A 7,866-nucleotide genomic window follows, 5' to 3' on the forward strand; every position below is an offset into this window, starting at 1 on the left:
GTCGGACCCGAAAGGCATAAAGGCTTTAGTACCTCTAATGTGTAACAAGTCATCACGTTATTAAATAATTAATATTCATTTTAAACCACTCAGCTGTCTTTTTATACAGTTATAGTTGTCAGTTAAGAGACACGTCTACTCACCGCAAAGACCAGAGGAGAACTGTACAGTACGATTACGTGCGTTCACGGACACTCGGAAATTCCAGTCAAATATAGATAGCTTAAGAAATGAGACATTGTGTGTGTGTACAGACACGAAAAAGCAGGTGTGTGTACGTACACACACCTGCTGCTTTTTCAAACACTTTCATAGACTTGCTTCTCATAAATTGTATTAAAATTAATTCATGGTTAAAGTGTCAATTAATTGAGCCCTTGGATTTCCTACTGCAGCCTCATCGATTACGAATTCACCAACTGCTTCTGCTGTGCAGTAGGCGTGTGTGTAATTTATCAATCATTAATAAAAGCACAACCATCATAACCACAAACACGATTTAATTAACACACTTTAACAATAAACCAGACATCTGTTGACACCCTTTGACGTTGTCCCTTCAGAGTGTAGGAGTCTCCTCTTCAGGCATGAAAGGGCCAGTTGTAGATGTTATTGCTGTGGGCAGGAAAGGTCTCCTTGTACTGGTGCTTACAACAGCAGATCTGGGGCCTCATTTATCAACGGTGCGTACGCACAATAGAGTGCGTACGTGGCTCACTAAGCAACATTTGCGATTTATCAAAAGTATACTTGACGGGAAGAAGTGCGGTGTTCCACGCACAATATAACCCATGCGTACGGACAAAAAGTGGAGAAAGGAGAACTGGCGACTCCAGTCGGCAGATGAATGAAGTACGAGAACGAATGTGTCTGTGTAAAATTAATCGTATTAAGCCATGCATGCATGTCATACATCGGGAGTTCCTTTGCAAAACGGATAAAGCCATTCTTACAATTAATATGCCTCGACCGATTTTTCCATGGAGTGATACCAACAAAAACAAAACGAATTAGGATCTTAAATAGCCTACAAACGGAGACATATGAGTGCAAATAAAAACAAAATAGCAACGTTCGAATAAACTCTGCAGTTATTAAAGAATAACCTATCTGCATGTTGTGGAATTAATTCTGATAATATTGAGGTGGAATACAGCCTATTACTTTTACACTGACGCTGTTCTCGATGCCTCAGTCAGGCAGACAGGAGTGCACCTTTTCATACACTAATGATAAGCCTACTGTACATCACATAGGCTACTGTGATTTTTTTCACGGCTTTTAGTCCGTTTTATTTATGTGTTTTTCTTTGTGTTTAAGCACGTCGCAATTGTGTTTTGAAAGGGACTGTGAAGTTTATTATTAACCCTCCGCCGCCCGTCACTGCCCCTGGATGAATTCTCCGAATCTGTATCTCATGGGGGGTCTCAGTGCCCCCCGCTCGTGGCACAAACACTGTTGTGTGAGTGAGGATATGCACTTGTTTGCGTCCACTTTTATGTCGGATCACTTCTTTTTATTTCGGCCACAGCGTTCACAGAGATCGCCACAGGCTGCACTCTATCGCCTTTACGCTCACACTGCCACCAAACTATATTTTCCCTGTTCGCCACTTCTCCAACGGCTACTTCGGGGTGACCGCAGTGATCCACACCGTGTGGAGTTTATTTTTCCATTTCCCTTTCAGTCGGCGATTGCCACTACCGCCTTCATGCACTCAGTAAATGATATTCATTCGGGCGTGTCGATGACTATGTATGGGTAAATATGGGCGGTACGTGAAGCCCGCAAAGGCTGCGCCACATTTAGAGTTGATTGTGATTTATAAAGGGAAATAGGCGTAGGACGTGAGTGCGCACTGCTTCATAAATCGGAAAATATCTTTCGCACGCACTGCCCTAAATCCTACGAAAGCAACCTTCTAACGCAAATCCTACGCAAAGTTTGATAAATGAGGCCCCTGAAGGAGCCTCTCACTGAAAACACTGCTGTCTGACCAGTAGAGTTTTTATGTCACAGAATAATATAAGTAATTGAATTGAACCAGATGAATAAATACACACTAGTTTGAAAACATGTTATTTAGGAATAGATTATGATAACAACCAATACAAGTAAATCAGCCAATTAGCAGCACTGCAGCCAGAAACGGTATTGACATGAAATAAAATGTAAAAAAAAAAACACAATGAAAATGGTTCAGGCATAAAAGCATTTAATGTTATTTAAACCAACATGTGTTCAGGTTAGGTAGAGGTAGATGTATGCATCTGGAGGCCAGCAGCACAATCCTGGAGACTGAGGAGCAGGAGATGGGCAGCGTCCCCACCTCCAGAACAGGCAGCTGCAGCACCCAGCCTGATCAGCAGGGCCGGGATCCTCCCAGTGGCATCGGCAGGTCTGTGGCAGTTCAGAAACACCTCCCTTGACTCGCTGCCAATAAAGTGCGGGTACACATTTCCTGGGAAAACCCACTGGTCTGTGTTAGTTGTTACAACCGTCACTCTGCTTTCAGGTGATTGTTTAGCAGTGTCACTACACGATGTGTGTTGCCTGGACGATGTGAGTCGTGCATGCGCAGGATGGTCGCCATCTTTGACAACTAGCTAAGGCTGTCACTACCCGATCTGTCCGACCTACCCGATCTGTCCTACCGGAAGTGTTTTTCGCGCTCTTCCGGGTTGGAAAAACTACGGCAACACCACAGCAGGGGCATACAGTGTTAAACTCAAACAACATTTAATAGCTTGATAGCGATAGTTTAGCGAGTAAGCTAACTAGATTGATAGTGTGAAAACAAACAACATTTAAAAGATCGCGTTAGCTGATAGCGCGTTAGCTTAGCCAGTGAGCTAACTATAGATAGATAGATAGATAGATAGATAGATAGATAGATAGATAGATAGATAGATAGATAGATAGATAGATAGATAGATGGATAGATCGTTTTATTTATCTTTATGAAAGGTTTAATTTGACTGTTACATTAGGGTTACAGATTTCATCTCATGTAAATTTAAATGACATTTTCTTTTTTTACACTTTGTTTTTATTGATATTTTATACTAGGTTGAATCGTTGTAACCCTGCTTGATTAGAGAATTAGATATATTATTACTTAAAACATAAAATAGGCTAATACAAAAGGTGTAGTGTAGTTTAACGATAACCATGACGATCGGGATCTCCACCTGCCTGCGGAATATGGCATCAACACAGCTTTGCAGGTGAGTGTGCATGGTATTGTCCTACTGTGTAGGCCTATATGTCATCTATTGTTTTTGGCAAAACTGTTCTCTCAGTAGGGAAGTAAATGCCACTTGAGTGCCCTACAAATTCAACTTTTAAGATCCATCTAATGAAAAAAATGCTCAAGGCAGACCAAATGTGAGCACTTCTAAACTGACGTTTATTTACTGTATTTTCTCTTTTCTACTTGTGTATTTGTATTTGTTTATTGTTATTTGTAATGCTTATTATATTTATTATTGTTATCTGTTTTTGTGACAGCGTACATCAACTACTGATGTACATTTTTGCAATTGCAACTTGTGTACGATATTAACATAGGAAGCCAATACATTTGACCCTTCATTAATGCAAGGCAAATGTATCTGCTCATAAACACTCATGGTTTAAGGTGCATTAGGTTAGATTGTTTTAATTGGTACAATATTTTTCTTACTCTGTGCTTTGCTATTATAGCCTAACCTCTTATACATTGCATAGAATATGAAAAAAATACTATATCCTATGCACAGGATTGAGTTAAATTATATTTGCTTTAGGGATGCATTCTTTATAACAATATTAGACCTGTAAACCTAAAATTCATATTGCACAAAACAAAAACAAAATAGATAAATCTAACATACCATGTCCAAGAATATTTACATCTGAAATGGCTTCATAATAGACAAATATTTTCTGGTCTATTTGTTATCAGATCGTGGACTGACTCGGGTGGCGTTTCACCATGACCATCAGTATTTGATAGAAATGGAACCATCCGCGGACCATCCTTATGCATGGACGGGGGTCAAATGGAGTAAGGGCTTGTGTCCTCTACAGAATAAACAGGTAATTGACACATCCATCTAATCATGAACATATGGCTAAGGCCAACTGAATGTGCATTGATGTGCAGAATGAGAGGGGGTTAATCAAGTGTTTGGTTAACTCATGACATAATTCAGATTTTTTTTTGTTTTTGCTGATTTATGTCCTCGACACAAGTGGGGACGCAGGGGAACTGATGATCAAGGATGGAGAAGTCTGTGTCATCCGTGAAGAGTTCTGGACTGGTTCAAGTCGCCGCATGGATTCCAATGTGAGTACATACATGTTGCTGTATTTAGTCACTTTGAAAATAGTGTGGGATGCTGCTCAGAGACAGGTAATTAGTTTTAGTCCCATTATGTCAAATGTTTTAGGTAGGCTGCATGTTCTTTGTAGGTTTATTTTGATGCAAATTGTCATAAATACTGCTCTTAACAGGGAAAAGATGCTCACAATGTGGACATGTGTGTTGTGCGCACCTGGAAAAGCACATACAGTGGCTTACAAAGTATTCATCCCCCTTGAACTTTTCCACATTTTGTCACATTAAAACCACACACGTACATTTATTTTATTCGGATTTCATGTGATATAACAACATAAAGTGGCGCATAATTGTGAAGTGGAATGACAATGAAATATGATTTAAAAATTTTTTATACAAAACTGAAAAGTGTGGCGTGCAAAAGTATTCAGCCCCCCCCCCCCGAGTCAATACGTTGTAGAACCACTTATCGCTGCAATTAAAGCTCCAAGTCTATTGGGGTATGTCTCCGCCAGCTTTGTACATCTACAGACTGATATTTTTGCCCATTCTTCTTTGCAAAATAGCTCGAGCTTCAGATTCAGCGTCAGATTGGATGGAAAGCGTCTGTGAACAGCAATTTTCAATTCTTTCCAGATATTCTCAATTGGATTTAGGTCTGGACTTTGACTGGGCCATTCTAACACATGACTATGCTTTGATCTAAACCATTCCATTGTAGATATGGCTGTATGTTTAGGGTAGTCCACCCAGTCTCAAGTCTTTTGCAGACTCTAACAGGTTTTCTGTCCTGTATTTGGCTCCATCTATCTTCCCATCAACTCTAACCAGCTTCCCTCTTCCCTGCTGAAGAAAAGCATCCCCATAGCATGATGCTGCCACCACCATGTTTCACGGTAGGGATGGTGTGTTCAGGGTGATGTGCAGTGTTAGTTTTCCGCCACACATTGCATTTTGCATTTAGGCCAAAAACTTCAAGTTTGGTCTCATCTGAATATGCTGTGTCCCCCTAATGGTTTGTGGCAAGTGTTGGAGGAAGGTGCTCTGGTCAGATGAGACCAAAATTGAAGTTTTTGTAAAATGCAAAATGCAATGTGTGGTGGAAAACTCACACTGCACATCACCCTGAACACACCATCCCCACTGTGAAACATGGTGGTGGCAGCATCATGCTTTGGGGGTCCTGTTCTTCAGCAGGGACGGGGAAGCTGGTTAGATGTGATGGGAAGATGGATGGAGCCAAATACAGGGCACACAACCTGTTAGAGTCTGCAACAGACTTGAGAGTGGGGTGGAGGTTCACCTTCCAGCAGGACAATGACCCTAAACATACAGCCAGATCTACAATGGAATGGTTTGGCAATGTTGATGGTGCCAGACGGGCTGGTCTGAGTATTTCAGAAACTCCTGATCTATGGGATTTTCAGGCACAATCATCTCTAGGGTTTACAGAGAATGGATATCGTTTTGGGTCACTTGTTTTCATGTGAGAGATATAAAAAGGCAGTCAGTTAGGCTGTCGCGGTACTCCAGAGTGGATGGAAAATGACGGACAAAAATATGTTAGGCTAACTCTCCTGAATATTGATAAAGAAGGCGCACACTGTATATTTGTTTCTTTTGTTTATTTTTATAACATGTATACTGTATTTCTGTGTACTTACAGTATTTCTGTTTTTGTATTCATTTAGTTTTTCACGGTGATGTTGATGAAGCCAATTAAGGAGGAATAAACAAGTCAACTACATCAGTGAAGCGTAGTTCATCTGTTATACTAAGTTTGGGAGCATCACTTCTAGCAGGAGTACTTCAGCCTATTCTTAGGCTACCCCGCCGACTTACCCTGCACCCACCGAAGGTAGGACCAAAACTCACATGATAGTGTGTAACTAAGATAGGCCATTCTGAATATTTTCTGCCACTGCTGTAACTTGTTATCTTTTGTTAAGGACACTTGAGGAAGATTACAACGCCTAGGCCAATGTGAGGGTATCACAGGAGCCGCTGTGATCCCAGCTATTGGATTATTTCCAAACCCATCTGTAGAGCACCTCCACGAAGAGGTGGAAAATATTCTACGCAGATGTTCCCACTAGCCCACACATGGGTTCAAGGAAAATATGGACTCTGCCCTAGGCAACACCCATGGATTTGGGAGAGCATACATACCTAAAAAATGTAATCAGAGAGAAGGGAAAAGGGAGGGTGCGATCTGTCTTGCACTGACTGAAATACCCACACACTAATATTCTAAAAGGTATACCATAATGAACTGTCCAGAGCCATCAGGTCGTCTGGGACAGGTTTACTTACAGTCCCCAGAGTTAGAACAAGGAGAAGCAGCTTTCAGTTTTTATGCACCACTCTGAATAACAAACTCTCAGAAAACTTGAGTTCTGCTTTAACTCTCAGCTCCTTTTAAATCTAAAGACTTTTCTGTCCTTTTAACCTGTCATTTTTATTTTATTTAAATGTTTTATTTCTATTCATATTTATTTATTCACTTTTCTTATGTGTATTCCATACATGTATTTTAATCTTGATGTATTTCTTGCCCCTGTAAAGCACTTTGAAAGGCCTTGTGTCTGAATTGTGCTATACAAATAAACTTGCCTTGTCTTGAGTTAATTTATAACTGGACAGAATAATATGAGCATTATGAGCATGTATCTACTTGTTGACTATTGAAATCACCATTTGTTGTTCCACTGCGCTGCAAGACACTACACACGGTCAGTCAATTACCTACTGCAAGGCTACAGGTGCTGGAAATTGTACATCAGAGCTACGCTTTTAAATGTTTTATACTATCTATGGTTTGAACTGATAAATATGATGAAACTCCCATTAAATACATTTTGTTCAGTGTGATGTAAAATAAAATAACAGTTAACTCAAGGGATAGATGTTCTTTTAATAAAATAACACATCAAATAGTCTTTATATTTCTTAAAATACATGCTAGAGTACATTTAACTAAAATACTCCTTATGTAGCCTATTGTTAAATGTTTATAGTAATATTAAATAAACATTTAATTTTGCAATCAAACAGGGTTAACACGGTGGTTAAATCTTGCTAAACTATAAATACAAACCAAGTGTAGAAAAGAAAAAAATAATGTAATCTTACATAATGAGAGATGACTACTGTAATAAACCAATTGCCTCTGGGTTAGAAGAGATAGAGAGCACCTTAACAATTATGTATGGACACAAAACGAGGAGGACACTGTAGTATCACAATCAATTATCTTTATTAAACATTATTTAGGAGACAACGGGACGGGAACACGGGTGAATTAACCTTTCGGTTAATGAGAGATTACTACAAGGCTAACGTAAAAAACGTATTCAAACCTTACATGAAGAGAAATAAATAAATCCATCTATCTCTCTAGTTAGCATACTTGCTAAACTATCGCGATCACGATTAAGGCTAACGTAAAAAACGTATTCAAACCTTACATAAAGAGAAATGAATAAATCCATCTATCTCTCTAGTTAGCATACTTGCTAAGCTATCGCGATCGCGATCTTTTA

At 39.6% G+C, this 7,866-nt stretch overlaps 1 long non-coding RNA gene across 1 annotated transcript; it reads left to right on the forward strand.

The window, feature by feature from the left end:
• Positions 1 to 2,948: 2,948 nt before the first annotated feature.
• LOC307256352 lies at positions 2,949 to 6,958 on the forward strand. The gene is made up of 5 exons (XR_013845061.1): positions 2,949 to 3,227; positions 3,947 to 4,080; positions 4,237 to 4,330; positions 6,016 to 6,182; positions 6,274 to 6,958. It is a non-coding gene; the product is annotated as an uncharacterized lncRNA (long non-coding RNA).
• Positions 6,959 to 7,866: the final 908 nt, after the last annotated feature.

The sequence above is a fragment of the Ammodytes marinus genome, assembly GCF_949987685.1.
Source record: "Ammodytes marinus genome assembly, chromosome: 10".
Classification (NCBI taxonomy): Eukaryota; Metazoa; Chordata; class Actinopteri; order Uranoscopiformes; family Ammodytidae; genus Ammodytes; species Ammodytes marinus.